This window comes from Arvicola amphibius, chromosome 6 (genome assembly GCF_903992535.2).
Source record: "Arvicola amphibius chromosome 6, mArvAmp1.2, whole genome shotgun sequence".
Lineage (NCBI taxonomy): Eukaryota > Metazoa > Chordata > Mammalia > Rodentia > Cricetidae > Arvicola > Arvicola amphibius.
In genome coordinates, this window is record NC_052052.2 from 149,192,658 (window position 1) to 149,215,865 (window position 23,208).

Below are 23,208 nucleotides of genomic sequence, written 5' to 3' on the forward strand. Positions count from 1 at the left end.
CTCCAAGCAGAAGCTTCCTGGGCAAGCACACCCTCTGCTTTGCATTTTCCATGAGGACTCGGGAAGGAATCGCCTGTGGGGTCTGCACTACTTACAGAGGAGCTGGGCTTCTGAGAAGAGCCACTGGAGAGTGGTAAATACAAGTCAATCATGGATGATCAAGTATTCATTACAGAAGCCAGAGGTGTGGCTTCCCAAAGAGCCTGTAAAAGAAAAAGGGAAAGGGGGCCAAGTGTGGAGTACACGCCAGCACAGAGGGCCTCTGCTTTGTCCTGACTCCTGAGCCTGCTCTCTGGCTCCCTGACAACCCTATGGCCACTGTGCAATCCACTCAGGACAGAGGGACTTGTCATTTACTCCTGAGCATGCTCACTGTCTCCCTGATAACCCTATGGCCTCTGTACATTCCACTCAGGACCGAACAAGCATGGATGATTCCCACTGGCCCCTAAGTGCTGTATATGTATAGATGTAGTTCACCCTTCATGATCACAGGCTCTGCACTCAGACTCCAGCCACAACAGGCGGAAAATATTACTGAACACAAACGGACATTTGTCTGTCCCTACTCTGAATAATGCAGCCTAACAGGCAGCTACCTGCACAATGTAAGTAAGTACTCCAGCAACTAGAGGTGATCTAAAGTACAGGGCGGGCGCACACAGGCCACATGCAAATACGCTCTTTACTCTGGACTGTGAGGTGCTCAGGCTGTGGTCTGCACAGGGGAGGGCTGTCCTGCAAGCACCCTCCAGCAAATGCTGGGGAGCAGACAACTACTGTGTGGTGAATGGGTAGGCCATGTTTCTGCTCCAGTTTCTTCTTCAACATCCTCTGTGGTAAAATGGCTCTTTAGGTTTAGTTGAGCTACCAAAGTTTTTAAGGGAACCTACGCACCTACCTATCAGTTTCTCTTATCTCCCTTTGAGTCATTTTTAACAATGCTCATCTATGTATAAGGAACAAGGACACAGAAATAACAACCTTTAAAAAGAGGCTATGGGGAAGGACAAATACCTAGTTGTGTGTATCAGGCACTTACACACATGTCCAACAGCCACATGGACCCATGACCCACACCAAGTCTAGGGCTCAGCAGCAGGCACAGTGAGATGAAGGCTCACCCATCACCACCATGCTAACCCTTCTGTCTAAGGATGACATGGCCGTGAAGTTGTCCTGCAGAGATTTAACCCACAGAACCGAGGACACAATGGGGACAACTGGGTAGCCAAGGTCCACCTGTAGACAAAAAGAAGTCCCTCTGAAGACCACACCACTGAGTACTGGATGTGGGTACAGCACGTGTGTTGACTACACCAAAACAACAGTGTCACAGACTGTGCTGGGGATGGGACCTTTGCAGACTGAGGCATCACAACTATCTCAGTTTGCATTCTCACCCCTGGACTGTAGTCGCTCACATACGGTACCGAGGTGGATGTAATGGAATAGGGAAAACTTCCTATTTCATTATAGTTATTACTATTGTTTTCTCAGTTTGTTTTTTAATTTTTTTCCTTTAAACCTAATGTACGGGATTTGTCTGTAGCTCACTGGTAGAACAGTGTCTAGCATGTACAAAGCCCTGGATTCCATCCTGGCCCCCTAGATAGACAGATGGGCAGAAACAGACAATCAGATAATTTAAATACATGATTTTCAAAAGGTATAAATGGGATACATTACTTTTTAGAAAATAATTCATCATGCATTTATTTTAAGATTTGCTTATTAAGCATACAATGCACTGCTGGCAAGGAAGGAACCAGGTCTCATTACATTACAGATGGCTGTGAGCCACCATGTGGTTGCTGGGAATCGAACTCAGGACCTCTGGAAGAGCAGCTAGTGCCCTTACCCTCTGAGCCATCTCTCCAGCCCCCATCATCATGCAATTTTTTTAAAAAAAAATTATTTTAATTTATTATTCTGAATATGTGTGATGTGTGACCAGTATTTATGTATTCACGTGGGTGTGAAAAGTGCACATACAGGTGTGTACACACCCTCAAGCTAGCACCAGGTGTCTTCTATCACTATGCATCCTGTGTTGATATGGAGTCTCTTACTGAGGCTGGACACCAGAGCAGCTGGCCTGATCTCATGCCTCTGCCCGTGCTGAGATTACAGGTGTGTGCTGTCACACACCTGAAGAGCAAGCACTCTAATGACAGAGCCATCATCCTGGCCCCATGTGTAATTGTTCAGTTAGGGTCATTCTAGAAAACATGGACCTAATTTAAACCCTTCCACCTCAGAAGAGCCACTGCTTAAGAGAAACTGGCGAAACTAACTCGGCAGTTCAGTCTCATGTTTAATAGGACACACTGAGGGGCTGGAGAGTGTGTGCAGCTCCTGCACAGGACCCGGCTATGGCTCTCGTCACACATCAGGCAGCTCACAACCACAAGGAACTTCAGCTCCAGCAGATCTGATACCCTCTTCTGGCTCCGTGGGCATCTGTACACGTGTGTGTACGAGCACACGCATACAAAATTTACCATGAATATTTGAAAAGGGATGCGAAGTTGGAATTCTACACAGTGTACATAAAGTGGGCAAATAACCAGAGTGGAACAGACATTCTGATCTCAGGTAACCATCTCATCCTAAGTCCACGGGATCTACTACAGAAACCAAGCCTGTGCGGAACACCTCGGTCTGTTCAGTGTGCAGACACAGTCCTCAGAGCACCTACAAAAACAGGAAGCAGGTTATGGTGTGCGACCGAAACCGCGTCAGAGGGCTGGAGACAGCTCTGTGTTTAAGAGTGTGTGCTGCTCTTGCAGAAGACCAGGTCGGGTTCCCATCACACACATCATGCAGCTCACACACTTGAACTCCAGTTCCAGGGCATCCGACACCATCTACTGCTGTGAAATAATCCTTTTGTACACTGTGAAGATTTGTCACTTGGATTGGTTTAATAAAAAGCTGAACAGCCAATAATCAGGCAGAATTTGGGGGACAGAGAGGATACTGGGAAGAAGAGCAGAGATGTGCAGTCGCCAGCCAGATGGAGAGAAAGCAGCATGGTCAGTACACAGTAAAGGTAATAAAGACACTAGACAAAAAGTACATTGCTAAAAATGCATTAAGTTGTAAGAGCTACTTAGTAATAAGCCTAAGCTACCAGTTGAGCTTATATAATTAATAAATAGTCTCCATGTGGTTATTTGTGAGCTGACAGTAAAGACAGAAAGATCGACCAACAGTCTAACCTCCAAGGGCACTTGAACACATGTGGTATACATAAAAAGCCACACAACATAAAATTATTTTTAATCTAAAACAAATAAACAAACCCCTCAAGGAGAGATACAAGCTTAGGCTATTATTTCAGGAGACCAAGGTCACAGTGGATGTTAGTCAAGTCTGTCAGGCCCCTAATACAGACAAGTGCCTCTCTGCTCCTATTGCATGTTGGGGAGCTCACTTCAGTGGCTACATGGCCCTCAGAATTCCAGGTCCCCTGAGGAGGACTATAGCCAGGAGCCTCAGAAGCTGAGGTAAAAATTTCTCCCTCACATGTGTCTCCTGTGAAGGAACTGTTCAAACCTTTTCAATCAGCTCATTAAGACTGCCTAGGCATATCACCTCACAGTGGGTATTCCGTGTCCATTGGCCTCAGAATAAATTTCAGAATTGCCCTCCTCTGCTGCAAACACCAGTTTTGGTTTTGTTTGTTTTTCAAGACAAGGTGTCCTGTGTAACCCTGGCTGTCCTGGACTCACTCTGTAGATGATGCTGGCCTCAAAAGATAAACTACCAATCACATCTTAATGATAGAGAATTCAGCAAAACTCGAGTAGACAAACTAGAAATGTGTTAGAAAAAATTAATATAAGAAGCTAAGAAAGAGGAAAGATAATTGCATTTCTAACCAATTAAAATGGTAATAGAACCCGTGTCCTTTCTGGTATAAGGATTCATCTATTAGTAAATCAGCAGAAAGATGCTGTAAATGTGCTGTCTTGAGCACAAAGGTCTACTCCAGAGCCTGTGAAGACAAGCTGCAAATGTCCAATGTCCCCCAGTTAACACAGTACCAGCAGCTGCCCGACTGCAGCCGCTCTGCCAGCAGCCTGCATCAACCCTCACAGCAGACTGCATACTGGCATTTTATCCTTGGACTAATACACACAGTGTGGCTGAAGGCAGCTTCCAAACAGAAGATCCGTGTTCAAAACATTTTCAAATGCAGCTATGATCACAACTTTAAAACTTCAGCACCTGCAATGCAACTGTGCAGGGAGCCATTCCCTGCTGTGCAGGGACCAGTGACATCAAGGTGCTTCGCCTAGTTCACCCTCAGCAGCTTGACACGTGAGGTCTGAGCTTCACCCTACAGAAACTCAGCTGGTAACCCAGCCGCATGCACTCACAGAACAGGCTGATTAAGGTAACGACAAGCACAGTAATGGACGTACACATCTGAAACAGAAGGAAGATAGAAACCATTCCGAGGACATGCGTGCATCTGTCCTGACACACAATCTTTCTGATTAAGCAAGTGCATCTTGTGCACACACACTCTTAAAGCAAGGATATTCAGATCTCCCCTGTGAGTTTAATGGAGCCATAAAAGGCATTTTTATTTCAATCAAATGCTAACTTGGCACATAGTGAAGGTATCATTTAGTAATGACCTTTCTTATTTAAAACCAAGTATAATATACATTCGCTTTGGAAAATGTCATTTTCTTTCTCACACTGGAAAACCAGCCACTTGCTCGGGAAATGGTGTACACTGATGTGGCTGTTAGAGGACCAGCTTTAAGTGCTGGCATTTATCTTCCGTTTTACAGGAATTGAATTTAATCAAATTTAAATAATATTGTATAAACATCTCACTTTAGTTTTGTCTTATCTTATAAACAACAAAGATTGATCGTTTGTAGTACTTGCAAGTGTTTGCAATTGCTTTCGGCTGCTCTATTAAATCAGCCAGTGAGGCTTAGACTGTAAACCAAATGTACATCTGCCCAGACTGCAGCAATCACATACAGTTTGTTTAGTGCATAAATGATGCTTCTGAGGTCTGTCTAAAACAGCACATTGACACAAACAGAACCATGACAACTCTAAGAAGACAAGCAGGTAACATGGCTGCCCCCACACAGTGAAGCACAGAAGTGTGCTCCCGATCCTAGACAGACACCAATGAGCCACCCTACCCGCCCCCACCTAGGACTGGCTGTAGGGTACTCCTGACTTGTAACACGTGAACTCATTTGTGGGGCTGAAGGTAACGTTCCCCCATCAGGTTCACACTGTGTCGCAGGGCCATCCAATGCTGTGCCATCCAATGCTGTGGGAAGGCCAGAAAGCTGCTGGTATCGTGCAGTGTGATCGGCTCCCCGGGCTATGCCAGGGGAGCGTCCCAGAGCTGCTGCTCTAAGAGGGAAAAATCAGGATCAGGACAGCAGCAGCCTCTGCCACAGGGGACAGGGTTGAGGCAGATAGCACTATGGAAGGAGACAAGGAATCCCCACCACAGACAAGAGGGGGAGCTTCCACCTCACAGTGCTGCCCCAGGAGCTGCAGCAGGACTGTACCCCACTCTGTACCCCCTCCAGCCAGAACAGCAGCTGAGGAGGAGCTTGGGCAACTTGTGTGTAGTTAGCATTTGGGGGGGATGCCAACCAGCTCCCAAATAATGACACGGAAACTTATTAATTATGAATGCTCGGCCTTAGCTTAGGCTCTTTTAATTTAATTTAGCCTGCTTCTAGTCATCTATGTTTTGCCTCAGGGCCTTTTCCCTTTCTTTCATTCTGCATGTCCTACTTTCCTGCTTCATGTCTGGCTGGTTGGCCCCTGGCATTTCCCTGTTGTCTCTTTCTCCTCTGAGCCTAAATTCATCCTCCTACTTATTCTACCTGTCTGAAATTCTGCCTGTAACTTCCCTCACTACAGGCTGTTCAGCTTTTTATTAGACCAATCAGGTGCCTTAGGAAGGCAAGGTAAAACAGCAACACATCTTCACATAATTAAACAAATGCAACACATCTTTGCATAGTTAAACAAATATTCCACAACATTTGTGAGTTGAAGTTTCTTGCTTGTAAAAAATTTTTTTTGATCATGAATGAATACTGAATTCTGTCTACTGTTTTTTCTGCAAATGTTAGGATCACTGAACCATTCGTTCTTTTTGGTTAACATGTTCAGTGTTAAGTGTTGTGAATGCCACATTATTTATTGGATTCGATGATTTCTGAACATTTTAGAATTCCACATGTTTTCAGAGTTATGATCTATATCTATATCTATCTATGATAGATAGATAGATAGATAGATAGACAGACAGACAGACAGACAGATTTCTTTGTTTTTGGCAGGAAGGCAATGAAGACCCTGTAGGGTGTGTTGGGTACATTCCACACCCTTGAGGCTCTCTTCACAGAGAAGCTGTTGCAGCCTGGGGTCTTCTCTGTGAGAAAACCCTTAACCGTAATTGAAATTTCATTTAAAAAGTGCGGGCATTCTGCTTTCGGCTTCTCGGTTTGGTTTGGTACCTGTGCCCTACAAACAGTAAACTCCACAGCATAAGTCAGTGCCTGTACCCTGCAAGGTGGCTTGCCTCCCCCGACAGTCTTCAGCCCTAGAACTGTGAGGAGGTGGCTGTCTTCCCATCCTCATACGGCAATCTCTCTCTCTCCCAATATACTCACCTTTTCCATTTTAACAGACCCGGCGTTGGGTTATTTCCAAATGGCTATGCCATTTCCACAGTTTGTTCCACTTAGCGTCCTCCCAAAGGCAGGGGTAACTGAGAACCTTTCTCATGGTTTCTCCCTTTCTAGACCTGACTGCTTTCCTAGCAAAGGCTTTGCAAAGCTATCCTCCCCTGTAAGCACTGTTTAACTGTTACCCAAAACAGTTCACTCTTTCCATTTCATTCACTTCGAAGTATTTTTTACATTTCTCTTGTAAAGGCTTCTCTGGCTCAGAGATGACTAACTAATAAGTCTTTTCATTTCCAGGAATCTAGGGCTGTGTCATATTGTTTTCTGTCACTGACTCTGTTGGAGTCAGAGTAGATATTCTGCATGATTTCAATTCTAAATCGTGGGCAACTCCTGGCTCATCACTGGGTTTTGATGACTATCTCACGTGTATGAGTGGGGGCGTCGTGATGGCGGCCCAAGTTTTCTAGGTCTGCAAGGGTTATCTTGCTTTATTGGAGGAGTGTGTCCTCCCTCTCTCTAGTCTTTCAAACAGTCTCACTATGTATACCAGGCTGGCTTTAAACCCACAGCAACCCTCCCCCGCCCCATTCTCTTTTTTCACTTTGTGTATTCTCAAGTTTTGTTGTTATAGCTGCCTGAGCACAGGATTCTTTGTGTCTTGCTGACAAATTTGCTCTGTTGTTGAGAAATGTTGCCCTTCGTACCTGGGAGCACCTTGTTCTCTGTTGTTAGAGAATGTCGTCAGTCCTTCCTCCCAGGAGCACCACCCGTGTTCTCTGGGAGCACCCGTGTTCTCTGGGAGCACCCTTGTTCTCTGGGAGCACCCGTGTTCTCTGGGAGCACCCGTGTTCTCTGGGAGCACCCGTGTTCTCTGGGAGCACCCGTGTTCTCTGGGAGCACCCTTGTTCTCTGGGAGCACCCGTGTTCTCTGGGAGCACCCGTGTTCTCTGGGAGCACCCGTGTTCTCTGGGAGCACCCGTGTTCTCTGGGAGCACCCGTGTTCTCTGGGAGCACCCGTGTTCTCTGGGAGCACCCTTGTTCTCTGGGAGCACCCGTGTTCTCTGGGAGCACCCGTGTTCTCTGGGAGCACCCGTGTTCTCTGGGAGCACCCGTGTTCTCTGGGAGCACCCGTGTTCTCTGGGAGCATCCTTGTTCTCTGGTGCTATGGAAAGTTGTCCTTTGTTGCCACTCCAGCTTCCCTGTGTCAGCAGCCGGCACACACTCTTCCACTCTCCTCTGTAGCCTGCCCTGCCTTGCCGGTAGAGTGCCCCTTAGAAACAGCACACAAAGGCGCTGTTTCCCCATCAGTCTGATGATCTCTTCCTTTGAACTGCATTCTGTAGAAAATTTACATCAGTGAAACGCAGTCTTGCTCATGCATCCAATTCTTGGCTGTCATCTGTTCATCCGCTCCGCCTTCGCTGCCTGCGCGTCAACAACTACATGGTTTTGCTTTGCTGTTGGTTGTTTTACTTTTGTTTGTTTGTTTTGCTAGTCTATCTGCAATGTCTTTCTTGGTGGGTTTTGTGGAAAAACAAAGCTGACAGAAAATGATATGTTTATATTTTTAAATCTTCCAGTGACACTACCCGAATACATTATGTACATTGTAAGTTTTCAGAAAGTAAAACATCAGTTTCCACCCATTTTGGAAAACCTGCCCAGCATTCCCTTTCATGACTTTCACTGTCAGCTATGACTCCAGTTCTGTCAGGCCTGGATCGGATGATCCGCAGCTCAGAGGCTCTGTCCACTGGTTCTTTCTGGTCTTCTCCCTGATGTTTGCTTCAGAGAGTCTCTACTTCTGTGCTTTCAAATTCACCAAGCTTTTCTTCAGCAGTATTTCATTTGCTTTTAATTTTATCCTGCAGGTTTTCTGCTTTAAAGACTGCTCCACGTGGCTCTGTCTTCTAACTCCCCCTCCTCCCACCATGCTTACCTTCTGCTCCTAAACCCTTGAGTTTATTTCCCCAGTTTACTGGTTGTATGGCAATTGGCTTCCCTTCTGTTGTGATAAAAATTCTGACCAAAGCAACTTGGAGAGGAAAGAATTTATTTGGCCTACACTTCCAGGTCACAGCCCATCATTGAGGGGAATTAAGGGCAGGAGTTTGGAGCAAAAACGAGAGGAACATATGTTGCTTGCTGGCTTTCCCAAAGGCCATCTAGCTCCGAGGACCTGCTGCCCGGGAAATGGCATTGTCCATGAAATGCTGCTGCCACAGAGGGCTGGGCCCTGATCCATCAACTAACAATCGAGACAATCCCTCAAAGACATGCTCACAGGCTAATCAAGGCTAGTCCAGTCTGGGAAGTTCCTCAACTAGAATCCCCTTTCTAGAGGACTCTAGGCTGTGCCAAGTTTGATAGGCAAAGCTAACTGGGGCAGATGATATATGATTTTGCTATGTGCTGGGTTATGCTATATTCCCTTAAAGCAATTTGGATGGTGTACCACAGGCAGTTAAATTCTTTGTTGAGCATGTGGAACCTCCAGATTTTAAGGTTTGATGGAACACATCTAGAGAGCCCTTGCCTTGACCCATTGGCTCTCCACTTCATCCAGTATGTTTTACACACAGGCTTCTTCAGCCACTTCAGACCTGGTTCACTCTGGAGAAGTCAGGTACTTTGCTTGGACTTGTACACGTTAACATACAGCAACACATCCTAAGATTCAGTAGCAAATTCAAGGTCACCCTGGTTTAAATTTCTGGAGCTTCTCTGTGTGCATGTAGTATACAGAAAGGTCCCAGGATTTCCCAAATCCTACCCTCCAGCCTGCCGCACACTTCCGATCACCCATCCAATGCACTCCGGTCGGCTGCACAGAGGCAGTATGCAGAAAGCTGCAGGGATTTTAGGACTTCCTATTGGATCACAGACCTGTAATATTTGTATCTCGTATCTGAAAACAACTGTTTTATAAATTTGCCCAATTTCCTAGGCATTTAAGGTATAAAGGCAAACTTGGTCTGTTAATTCAGTGTGGTTAGGAACAGGACAAAACTGGGGTTCTGAAATGCACTAGAATGTGGGGGTGTTTTTCTCTGTTGAAGAATAAAAAATGACTCTATCAGTCAGTAGTAGCTCAGCAAAAGGCTCAGCTGAGGCAGTAAACAGAGAAGAGCGCGCACATCTACCACCCACTCCGCTCACACTGCTCAATAGGCACTGGGTTCTCTGTACATAACCATCAAAACATCAGTGTATAGCATCTTCTCTGAACACAATCTCCAGGGCTACATTGAGACACCAGTGCTTAGCATCTTCAATGTTTGGCTTAAAGAGCCACCTGCTCATCTGAGATTTACATTAGTTATGCCTGAGATAATTTTAGCCAAATATTCTTTCTAATATCATACTTTAACGTAGGTTAGGTTATGAAGAAGTACCTGAGAGTGGCAAAAGCATTTAAAGAGGAGCAAAGCCCTGGCTTGGCTGCTGTGACCCCCTATTCCCTTTATACCCACTCACTGGAAAGCATTATTTCCATGGATGAGAATATGACCCCAAACATGTTCCCCAGGGTGGATCAGCACACAGGAACAACCTAACTGCTCCAGTCAGTGAAACTACAGGACAGCTGCCCAAGCCAGCACTGTTCACAGCATGGGATACCTTCAACTTCCTCCAACCTTCAAAGCTCTCCACTGAAGACCAGAACAGCAGCTCGGACTATGACAGCATCATTAATGAGAGTGCTAACTTGCTCCAGACTATGCCCTCAGTGACTAGCAAGCTGTTTTCACAAATGAGTCTCAGCCAGGATGAAGGAGGAAAGAAACTATGTTCATAGTCATATGACAAAAGTTTGGAGGAAGGTACATAAGATTCACTAACACTTGAAAAAACAAAACTCATGAGTATCATGGCAACAGCTAGCTTTCCTGGGTGCAGGAAACACCCTTCCCTTCAGTGCTTCTGATTGAGGTTCCATTCTGCTGTTCCTAGCTGGCTCCTCTACCAACCCTCAGGGTAGGAAGAGACAACTGCTCCTGAGTCAACTCCAAGTACCCAATAACGTTTATCTGATGCATGGAATGCAGAGTAAAAGGTCTGAGCCCATTTCCTACTAATCCCGAGCCAAAAATCCCAGCAATCCTCGAGCTCAAAATTCCACCAATCTCCACTCTGGACAACTCCTCTCCCAAGAAACCCTGCTGCTTCTGCCTGGGCAGAGGCAGCCACCCTTGTGTGTCTCCCCATAGATCTCTTGAGTGAGGTTTGTTGTGTAGTATGGCTGACTCTGTGGCATTCTGAATGCCAGGATACCATTCCCTTCCGAGCTGTAAGAGTTCCACAGGAGTAGCCTTTGCCCTTGGAGCTGTAACACTTACATGGAATACAGTGTTCAAGGATCCTGACTCTAGCCTCCACCAGACCAACAGGACCACAGTCTCCCAGAGGCACAGCACTATTTCCAGACACAGAGAGTTAGGTTCAATACAGGACAGAGAACTGTCTGACTTGTTACTGCTCACATTAAGAAACATGACTGGAGGAGGAGGTCCACTTTACTGATTTCCTGAGGTGCCATGAATGTATTCAAAGAGACAAGTGCCCCTCCCATCACATCCCATCGCGCAGAAGAGTTTCAGAATAGTCTCATTTTTCATTCTGGTAGTTACCACTGGTCCCCTAAATAGTACACTCATCTGGAAGTTTTTGGGTTTAACACTTTTACATGTCCATTTAGTCCTCTATTTTTTAATTATCACAACTAATCTCCCACCACCACTCCTATGTTCAGCACCTTTACTAGCTGTGACTGTAAACAAATAGAACACAGCTCAGCTCTCAGTTCCGCACAAAGCTGATCAGGACACAACAACAGAGCCCCGTCTGCTGGCTTTAGGTCCAGACAGTACCACAACAACCTGCACTAGCACCATTAGCAACCTGGAGCCTAGGGAGGTGCCTGCCACACACCAAGCATTTGTAGCACATATGCAAAGAACATATGTAACCACAGTGCTGTCAGATTCTGGATCTGTTGGGAAAATGGAGTCAACCTTAAAGGACTTAGTATATGGGCAAGATTTGGTTTTCCTTTTAGAGATTTAAATAATCACCACAATTACAACATGCCACTCAATCAATAAATGGTGTTAAGCCCAGTGCCTGCAATTCTAAACCTTCACTAACACAGAGCAAGTCCCATTTTCCCTTTGCTGACATGCTCCCTTTGCCATGGTGCCTTACCCTATATGAACAGCTAGTCAGGTAGATTTATTTAAAATTTGTGGTGTTAATTTTTCGCAGTTTGACTCCTTTGGGTCCCATCTGCTGCACCCCAAGAAGATATGTGGGAGTGATAACTCGGCTGAGTAGGTCCGAGCAGCCCACTGCCATGCCTCTCGCTGCTATGGGAGTGATAACTCAGCTGAAGAGGTCCAAGCAGCCAAATGCCATGCCTCTCACTGCTAGTGGCTTCAGGGGTCTGCTGTGCTGAGTGCCCTCAGCAGGCAGGGCAGAGAGGTGCTTCTCTTGCCCTCTAAGGCTGCTACAAGTTCTTGTCAAAAGACTGCTTCCTACCCCTCTGTCCCACCCAGGACTGCCCTGGTACTCACACATCTGACTTACTAACTTCTACCTTCAATACAGGGCTGTGCTAGGCTTTAAATGTCAGCTCCAGGTCCTTAGGAAGCTGCCAGGGGGGAGGAAGACTCAAAGTGCATGATGGTGCCACCTCTCACAAGGGTCAGTTGTGACTCTACTCTTCACACTCTGGGTCCTGTTTCCCTCTGCAAGCTCTTCACACGGGAGCACTGGTTTGTTCTGTACGTGAAGCAGGAAGCTCACCCCCAAAACAATGAGCTATATTAGCCAAAGCACTACCCCATGGGCAGCTTCTTCCTATGAGCCACTTCTATAAAGGACAACTCAACCCTAAAACCCAATGCATCTGGAAACTCAGAATGCGCAAATACGACACCCACTGGGAGAAACAAGACGGTGTAAAGATCCCTGAAGGCTTCCAGTTTTAATGGCAGTATACTAACTGCAGCTATTTCAAGCCCTTTGCTTTAAATAAACCCATGCATATTGTATTGTGGTACTCTTAAATATATCCAGGGGCATGATGCCTCATACACCATCTAAAGACGGATCTAAACCACTGCACACTATGATGTAGCCTCGTGAGGCACTATGATTTAGATGCTTAGCATTTTCTACATATCTAAGAAGACATCTTCTCGTGAATTCCTTCACAAAAGATGGGTAGGCTAAATGCCAACAGGATCTAGTCGAGGTAGGAAGACTGAAAACAAGCAGCACATAGCGAGCCCTCAGTGTAAATGGACACGTCCATTCTGGCTCACATTCTCACGCCGACAACATAGTTCTCCCAGCACTGGTTCTTCTTGGGAGAAAACCCATTCCTTCAGAGGTAACTATGTATTTTATTCTGAATGAACTTCAAAAAGTAATGTTTTAAGTGTAGTCATGTTCTTCTTACCTGGACAGAGTCACCTTAAATAAAACAGCAAGAGGGAAAAGAAGACTGGGCTTGTTTTAATAAAATTTCATCACATAAAAATTCAGTACACAACACACTTAAAGAGTCTGACTACCTATTTATAAGACACAGCCAGCATCCAGTGAGCAGCTGCAGCTTCCCATGCCAGGCTACCGGAAAACAACACTTTCCAGACCTCGCAAACTACACCTCTAAAACCAAGCCACCGCGTGTGTTGGTGAGCGCCTGGTTGGATGCACCTGCCCATGGCTGACCTATCACTGTGACAGCACCGTCAAGTCTGGCAGGAGACCACGTGTAGTAAAACTAAAACTTTGCACTAGATTCGGAAAGGTTATGTTTCTTGGCTTCTTGTGTTTTAAGGCAAAGTCTGTGTATAAGAGCAAGCCAGCTACCAGCATGGAAGGAGAAGGGTCTCATGATATTCCGCCCCTAGCTGAGGAGCTGTTGGCAACTGATGGCTGGGAGAAGGCGCCATTTTCTTCATGTGCCATGAAAATCTGCCCACAATCCAGCAGATGATGCTTCCATGCCCACGCACATACAAACAGCACTAAGTGCACTCAGCAGGTTTTTATCTTAAAAAAGAAGAGTACATGATGTTGGGTGGGAAAAAATGGTGGGGAACAGGAGAGGAATTAGATAGGAGGGGATGGAATAGATTTGATCAGTTTGTATGTATGCATGCCTGAAAATCTCTTAAGTAAATTTAAAATACACAAAGTCTCAGGCTGGCCTGGAACTCACAATGTAAAAGAGGTTAATCACCAGGATTATAGGTGTGTGTACATCACACCCTCTGACTTTGGAAGCACACATTTCTTAAACCAATTACATTACTGCAAAGGTGTCAGCTGACTCTAGTTAGCATAAGGGAAAGAGGATTTATGGAAGGTCCATAGAATCAAGGAGGGGGCTTCCGAAGTGACAGAGTAGCCCACCAGACCTCAGCCACCACAGTACCCCACTAGAAGGCCCAAGGGCCAGGATGGAGTAATGCAAGGTTGCCTGGTCATGAGTGAAGACTCAGATGGGCTCTGGTCCCATCCCCACAGAAACAGGTCTGTTACACAGGGAAACTGAGTTTTCAGGACACACGACAGATGCAGGACTCCAAAAGACAGGTAGAGCTTTGGGAGCATTTGGTCAGCAACAATGAAATACTACGCAGCATAGGCACACAAATACCACATTCAAAAGACTTAAAACAGATGTCCCACATTAGGCTAAATAATGACTGGATGGATGGATGGATGGATGGATGGATGGATGGATGGATGGATGGATAGATGGATGGATGGATGGATAGATGGATGGATAGATGGATGGATGGATGCTTGGAATCTTTGCTCCAGTAAGATTGTGGTAAATCTGAGTAAGAGTTCTACTCAACAGACTGGCATAGCCCGCCCGCTGCTGATCAAACACCACTGTGACACACCCACAAATCACATGTGCACACACCACGACACACCCACGCACACACCACTGTGACACACACCACTGTGACACACCCACACAAATGCACCTGTGTACACACCACTGTGACTCACCCAGAGAAATGCACCTGTGCAAACACCACTGTGACACACCCACACAAACACACCTGTGCACAGTACACATGAACTCACAGACTGGCATTTCTCACTTGACCACTTGGACACGGACAAAAGAAGATATGTCTCAATGCTTCTAAAAATGCCTACCTATATCTTGCAAAGATTAAATATTTACAGAAAAGCCCAACTGGAAGTTGAGTGAGAAATAAAATAGATGGTTTACTATCAGACTGCCTCATTAAAAATATTAATGTATATATTAGAATTCATGTACCTAGGAAGACTGAAATGTTCACAGTCCCCTAAAGAAACCTTATAAGGAACAGACTTTGATGGGCAGTGGTGGCGCACACCTTTACCCAGCACTCGGGAGGCAGAGGCAGGCGCATCTCTGTGAGTTTGAGGCCAGCCTGTCTACAACACGAGTTCCAGGACAGCCAGAGCTGTTACCAAGGGGGAGGGGGGACGCGAGTAAAATTCCGACCCAAACTTTTCTCCAAAATAAACACAAATCCCGTCCAGAAGCAGCACAGCGCCTGGAGCCCACATCTACAGAGCTGTGTGGGGCTGAGCAGGAAGGGAAGGGAAGCTACAGCTGAGTGCAGCGGCATTCATCCTCACTCGATCATGAGCTACTTTACAACACAGTAAATGGGAAAGCGTGTGCCTCCAAATGGTGACTGTGGGGAGCGAGCTTGCTGCAGAGACAATTAATGCATGCAGCTGGTGTCAACCATCAGTAAGTCTCAATCACTGCCTGACAGCTCCAGTAACAGCTCACTCAGAGTAATTATAGCAAATGGTGTTCAGGCTTAATGTTCTGCCTTTTTTTTTCCTGGAATGTAATCAACAAGATATTAAGATTGCTTCTGCTTAGCTTTTCTTTAATATTCACGCTGACAAAAATAAACAGTCATCAGACACTTAGTGAAAAGTATAGGAGAGCATTTAATAGGACTGTTCCTATGACTTTAGTAAACATATATGTCTGCTGCATATAGCTTTCTATTAGCCCTTCCATAAAGAAATACACACTTGGAGCCGGGCGATGGTGGCGCACGCCTTTAATCCCAGCACTCGGGAGGCAGAGGCAGGCGGATCTGTGAGTTCGAGACCAGCCTGGTCTACAAGAGCTAGTTCCAGGACAGGCTCCAAAGCCACAGAGAAACCCTGTCTCGAAAAACCAAAAAAAAAAAAAAAAAAAAAAAAAAAAAAAAAAAAAAAAAAAAGAAAGAAATACACACTTCCCAATGTTCATCTAATTTTCTACAATTCCTAGACTTTCTTTTTTTTTCTTTTTTTGGTTTTTCGAGACAGGGTTTCTCTGCAGCTTTTTTTTTTTTTTTTTTTTTTTTTTTTAGAGCCTGTCCTGGAACTAGCTCTTGTAGACCAGGCTGGCCTCGAACTCACAGAGATCTGCCTGACTCTGCCTCCCGAGTGCTGGGATTAAAGGCGTGCGCCACCACCGCCCGGCTCTTCCTAGACTTTCTTACATACATCACATTAGCATTTGCATGTATCAGGTGTCAAATACTTTTGTGTGCTAAATAAGGAGACAGAAAAGCAGCTGCTTAGGCAACTATATTATAATAAAGCCTGGCATTGCCACACAGTCCTTGTATATGGGAGAACAGCTAAAACAGACACCAGGATAAACAACATACAGCCCAGGTTAGCAAGTTCATAGTCCAGGTGCCTAATCTTTTGCAGTAAAATATATATATTCATTCTTACAGTCTAATGCTCCTTTAAAACTCCATACTACAGTGGTGACACACACCTTTAATCCCAGTACTCAGGAGGCAGAGGCAGGCAGATCTCTGTGAGTTTGAGGCCAACCTGGTCTACAGAGCGAGTTTCAGGACAGCCAAGGCTGTTGCACAGTAAAACCCTGTCTCAGAGGAGAGGAGGGGAGGGGAGGGGAGGGGAGGGGAGGGGAGGGGAGGGGAGGGGAGGGGAGAAGACAAGAGAAGAGAAGAGAAGAGAAGAGAAGAGAAGAGAAGAGAAGAGAAGAGAAGAGAAGAAACAAAAAACCCACCTGTTTCCTATAGCAACAGAAAGTTTAACCCCATTCCACTTGCACCTGCTCAAGAGAAGCTACGCTGCTCCCACACTCCGCTGGCCACCATCTGAACATTCTGCTCTAAACCCCCAGGAGGCCACGGGGAAGGCATATCAAAGCTGGGAGGGCTCTGGGCCAGCCATGTTCCTTCCTGGGCCTCCTGATGGGAGCAGACATGGGAACAGAGCTCAGGACTCTGACTTGAGACCACCACGGTCCTTCCAGCACACCCGGGGTAACAATTTTTCATTCACACTCCTATCCTCCATGCTCACTTCTAATCATCTGAATCTCTTCTGCGCATGTTCTGCCAAAAATACAGGCTCAGCCAAAGCAGTCCTGTCCTCCTTGTTGAGGTCTGTGTCTAGCCCACGTATAAAAAGTTGCTATATACTTGGTACTCAATAAAACACCCAGAAGACATACACCTGCCTCCCAGCCCCCCCACCCCACCAGAAGGACCAAGAGGAAGTCTGCATCCTAGCAGGTGTGCCCAACCTTCTAACATCCACAAAGTCTACAAAGTTGATGCTCCCGAAACGTTAAGTCAAATTACAAGGGGGAAAATAATGACATAAGAACCCCATAGTGATTTAAGTAACTTTACAATTTCCTGTTGGGCTGCAGCCACAGCTGTCCTGGGGACACACATTACTGCCCACGCACTGACTCATCATCCACGCAGAGCACTGCCGTCAGTCACCCCGCTACTCTGCCACTAGCAAACAAGGGAAACCAATTCTGGTTGGTTGATGTCAAATTTTTACTTAAAAGATTTGGGCACCCTCAACAAACACCAGAAATGAAGAGTCTTGACATAAGCCGAAAGACTCCATGAGAAGGACTGCACCCTAATGTGTCTCACACCTGCAGGAAGAACTTTGCAACAGACACTCTACTCCAGACAGGGACAAAGTCACAAAAACTCCATGGGCAGCTACTCAAACTCACAAAGCAGGCCCAGAGACTGAAAGAGAAGGCTGAGTGCCAGCAAGGCCCTGTCCTTCATTCCTGTACCACGGGCGTCTCCTGGGGCTTCAGGACAAAAGGATACTGTGCACTAGCTCTTACAAAGGTCTAAATATGTGGCTATTAATTAGCACAGTAAGAGACAACAGCTGAAGACAGTCTGGAAGAGCTGTAATGCGTGAATGAACAGCAAGTTAGATGTCTGAGGTTTTAACTGGAAATAGAAACGATGGCTTAAAGACACACACAAAGAGGGCTGTAACCGAAATGTGTTTATGAAACCAAAATTAATGCACATATGTGCACATTCATGAGGCAAATCAGCAAAAAAAAAAATAATTAGCACTCTAAATAACAGGCACTGGGTGGGGGACAGCCTTGATTCAGAGCAATCACTGACTTATAAAAATTCAGCGGCCAGCTTCTTAAAACAGTTTTTGCCACTTTCGACTAATACTTTTTGCCCCCTTGAAATTTAGGAAGATACAAATACATAAACAGCTCCTGAATCTTTAAAAAATTTATGTCTGTATCCGTGTGTATGTGTGCATTTGTGTGTGTATATATGTATGTACATTTGTGTGTGTGTGCACCACATATGTGCAGGTGCCCTCAAAACCGGAAGATGGAATGGGAACCCCTATTGGAGTTACAGATGATTGTCAGCTGCCCTGTGTGGATGTTGGAAACCAAACTGGGACCTCTTGGAAGAGCAGCAAGTGCTCTTAAGTGCTTAGCCACTTCAGCAGTCCAAATATTCACGTTTTCTTTGCTCCCACCTCAGAGATGTTAAAGGTACAGCTGAGCTTGACCTGCTCCTTTCTCCCTTGGCCACAAACTGAAGCAGGAAGGAGAGCCCGTCAATCTATGTTCCTCACAGCAGGGGGAAAGGTGCTTCAGGTTCCCAGAACCCAATCACAGGGTCCTGCAGAGCAGGAGGCCATGCCTGCTCACAAGCAAGCAGGCTACTAGAAAAACAGTAGACAGAGAACATAAATGCACAGGGCACACATCTCCGTGACTGCATGGGGCACACATCTCTGTGACTATATGGAGCACACATCTCCAACACAAATCCCAACAACACAGAAGGAATTTCTAGGAATTCCTCTTAAAGGTCCTAGAAAATACAAAGTTCAGAGAAGTAATTTGGTTCCTTTCAAGCAGTACTATATGCTCACACTGAACAAGCACTACAGTACTGCTGATCTACAGAGAAGCCAATCGCCCCACACCTCCCAGTTTCTGTGTGACTGCTTTGAGAACAGTCCTCAGACCCCTCAGGGCAGCAGAGATGTGAAGCCTTCTCTAGGGGAGCAGGGAGTCTGAGCTCTTCCTCCAGTGTCAAAGGACAAGCTCTAAGTACGTGTACTCTGAAGGACCCGAGCCTTTCTTCCAATACTCACTTCATTTTCCACTGGATTCCTCACAGCTGCTGCAATGCCATGAAGAATTAGCAAAACTTTTATCATCGAGATTATAAAACCTGAGAATGAAGTAAAACCTAGCATTCATCTTATTCTGAACAATCCTAATATAAACTCACAATAATAAATCTTGATGTAACCTTAAAATTGATTAGCCTTAATATTTAAAAAAAAGTTTAGAAACCCCAGGAGAAGGGCTGGGAAGATAGATGACTCTGTGGGTAAAGTGCTCGCCATATAAGCAGGAGGACCTGACGAGATCCCAGCACCCCTTAAAAGCTAGCCATACAGGCAGACATCTGTAACCAACACTAGGGGATGCTGAGAGAAAGCCAATCCCTGGAGGACTGGCCAGTTGGCCTGACCAACAGTGAGCTCCAGGCTCAGTGACAGACTGTCACAAAAACAAGGTGGAGAGCAACTGCAAGATTCCTGATACCTACCTATTGCTTACACACAGGTACACACAGGCACACACAGGCAACACAGGTACACACACACACACACACACACAGGCAGGCAGGGTGAGACTCAAGAAAGAAAAGCATCTACTAAGAAACAAGTACAGAACAGCAGACACGAAAGATCCACATCTGCTACCTGCTCTGTTCTGCTGAGCTCTGTCCACCAAGGCTAGTCTGGAAAAGCTCCCACCAACAGGATAAGGTGAGTCAGCGGTAACAGTTTACTAGACAAGGTCAAAGAGGACAGAGGACACCAATAAAACATGCTAAACTTGTACCTGGCAGCACTCAGTGACCAGAACACTTAGTGTTTACCCACACATTCACTCCCACAATCCTCTAGGGCCAAATGAAACATATCTAAATACATACATCCATGATGGGGCAGACTCCAGGGGTCAAGTCACATCCCCAAAGCCTCAGGACAAGCAGATGATGGCAGGCAGTCTGTTTTCATCCCTAACCACCACCAACAGGCCAGGTCAATGGCTCTGCAGTAGCTCCATTTCGCCATCTTTTGAAACAGTAAACTGGTACAAAACTGACATCAAAGCAGCATTTACTATACATCCCACAGAGACCCGCGGTCATGGCACACTCTGTGCGCACTTGTTCAGGCTGCTAAACCCAACAGCAAGTGGCCCTGTACTTATCAACAGTCGGCCACAGGCAAATGTAACCCAAAGAGCACTCAGCTTCTTCCTGTGTTCAGTTGCTGAGGGAGTAACTTCTATCCCAAGGAGAAGCTTGTTCCAAAGGCTCCACACAATGCCAGTCACTCTACCAGGCAATACACCAGCGAGGCCACATCCCGTTATATCACACTCCCTGCTCAACGGGAACCCCACATCTGTCTCAAGACTTCCTCTGCCTCCAGGACGTTAGTGACCATGTAAATAATAAGAATAACTAATGTAATAAATTAATTCCAAGGCCCTGGGATTCTGTCTGTAAAAGAGCAGTGGTCTGCTGATGCCACAGGGTGTTTGCAGACAGCACACTCAACAGCAAGTCCCACAGTATGGTGATGCCCAAACACTTGCAGCTGAGGTTCACAAGGCTAGGAAAGGTGCACAATTTATCCTGAGACAGCACTGAAACAGTCAAACAGGCTGCAATCAAAGCTGATATAGAAAATGACTTTTCTTTTTGTATCCCACAAATTAATGCAAGCTCAAATGTTATTTATATTTTTTTCTTTTTTTTTTCTTTTTTTGGTTTGATTAAAAACTAAGAATTGGTAGATATAAATACATTTTTTAATTTCTTTCTTTGAGACAGGGTTCCACTGTGTAGCCAAGGCTAGTCTCAAACTTGCTACAATCCTCTTGTCTCAACCTCCTGTGTGCAAGACACAAGTAAAACCTAATATAAAACTGCAGAGAATGAGTGAATTCAGTGCTGTTTCACGTACTGGAGAGACCAGACTATAATTCTTGTGACGTTTCTAAGATGGCGTCAAGACAGCATGAAAAACAAAACGCTCATTTCATCTATAAAAACAGATTCCACTGTAGGCACAGAAAGTTCACAGTCACAGTTTAGCTCTAGAGTAACACGGTCACCAAGTAGGGTCCACCCAGGAAATCAGAGCTGTTTATCACAGAAAACCTACCTACGTAATTCAAGTATCAAATTTCTTAACGTTAATGTCATGTCACTTCCTTATCATAGTTTAGAGGAGCATCTCAGGTGGAAAACCACAGGAAGGTTTTATGGTGAAACACATCTCTATGTTTGAGTTACACGTAAGACGAGATACACTTGTGTGTTAACAGAGCAGAGCATCTGAAAACTCTGAAATCCAAGCATCAAACTATTAGCAATCATTACTTATTACAACTGACATTTCTCTATTATCTATACCAAAATCAAGTGACATCAGCCAACACAAGCAAATACTTTGAAGAAATGCTTTACTAGAAAGAAGAATGAAGAAAAACATATTTTTAATAAAAAAATCTTCACTTACTAAAAGATAAAGGAGAATTTGAAATTCCTCAAAATGATTTCCCTCTATTGTTTTGTATTTCTTATGTGTTGGTTCACCTCTACATATTTGCTTTATTTTATTTTTTAAAGATTTACTTATTTATTATGTGCACAGTGTTATGCCTGAATGTATGCCTGCATGACAGAAGAGGGCACCAGATCTCATTACAGATGGTTGTGAGCCACCACGTGGTTACTGGGAATTGAACTCAGGACCTCTGGAAGAGCAGGCAGTGCTCTTAAACCTCTGAGCCATCTCTCCAGGCCCCCATATTTTGCTTTACAAATGCCCCCAAACCAGAGTTTCTCATAACCACTTCCTTTTTAGCTGAGGTTAGAGTCCTGGCATGGAAGACTCCACCTGAACTCAAGGTCTCCCAGCTGGAGAGGAGGCAGTGCAGACAAAAGTGGGTGAGGACAGGATGACACAGACAGACGGACACAGGACCTATGCAGGCTGTCCGCAGCTGTGCTGCCACAGGCTGACATGTCTAGTGACCCACAGGGCCCAGAAATACACTCAAGGTCACTTTCTTGTGAAAACGAAAGACAGGAACAACAGGGCAAGTGAGGCGGTGAACATGAAAGGCTGTGCCAGCCCACAGCTGGACCTTAGAGCATAGGCAGTTTCCTTATGAAGCCATTTATACACAGTGCAAGCACTGAGGGTTCCTATTCATTTCTTCCACAATTCTGACAGTGCTCGCTTCTGAGGGACAACTGTACATGCCAACAGGTCCACTTCAAAGGAAAGGCAGCCCTGACCACAGTCGGCACCCAAGAGGGCACCACCACAGCTTAACTTCACCTCTGAGGGCCGTTAAGTCCTGAGGGCACTTTGGCAAGACTGAGCGTACATTAAACAGCCGGCCTGCTGACGTGTTCTGCCCTTTGATAGGAGAATGCAGCCTGGTGACTCTGGCATGTAACAAGTAATTGGTTTAATCCCCAGCACTGCCTAGTTGCCTCAAAAGGAATGAGCGCCACCTTTCAAAAAAAAAAAAAAGAAGAAGAAGAAGAAGAAGAAAACACACAGCTAGAGGGACTTATAAAAACTGACACTAAAATTTATGTGGAAACACAAGACAACTGGCAGAAGAAAAGGTAGAAAAATGAATTTAGGTGATTTCAAGATTCACCATGTGGCACTTGCACAAAGCTAGGCAAAACCATTCGTAAGACAGAATGCCAGTCTGACCTAATTCATGGAGATGTAGATAGATACCTTAGGGATGCAAAGTCTGAGAAGAGAGAACCCTTTCAACGTGTGATGCGGGACAAGCATATGTGCACCTTATGTAAACTAGATCAATCAACACCCTAAGCAAAACACAGAAAACGAGCCATGACCTCAGTCGGTTAGAGACCTCCTAGACAGGAGCTAGAACACAGAAGAGCAGACACATGGGCCTGGTCAGTATAACATCTTCCAGTCTGTAAACCATGATGCTAAGAACGTGGAAGTCACTGCTAAGTGGAGAAACCATCTGCAAGACACATATGCTTAAAAAAAAAACCTGTACCTAAGTCTACACGGGCAGTCAAGGAGAGAG

At 45.4% G+C, this 23,208-nt stretch overlaps 1 protein-coding gene across 2 annotated transcripts in view; it reads right to left on the minus strand.

The window, feature by feature from the left end:
• Positions 1 to 23,208, minus strand: part of Auh (AU RNA binding methylglutaconyl-CoA hydratase) — a 94,630-nt gene that overhangs the window by 18,647 nt on the left and 52,775 nt on the right. The gene's annotated exons all lie outside the window — the stretch shown is intronic.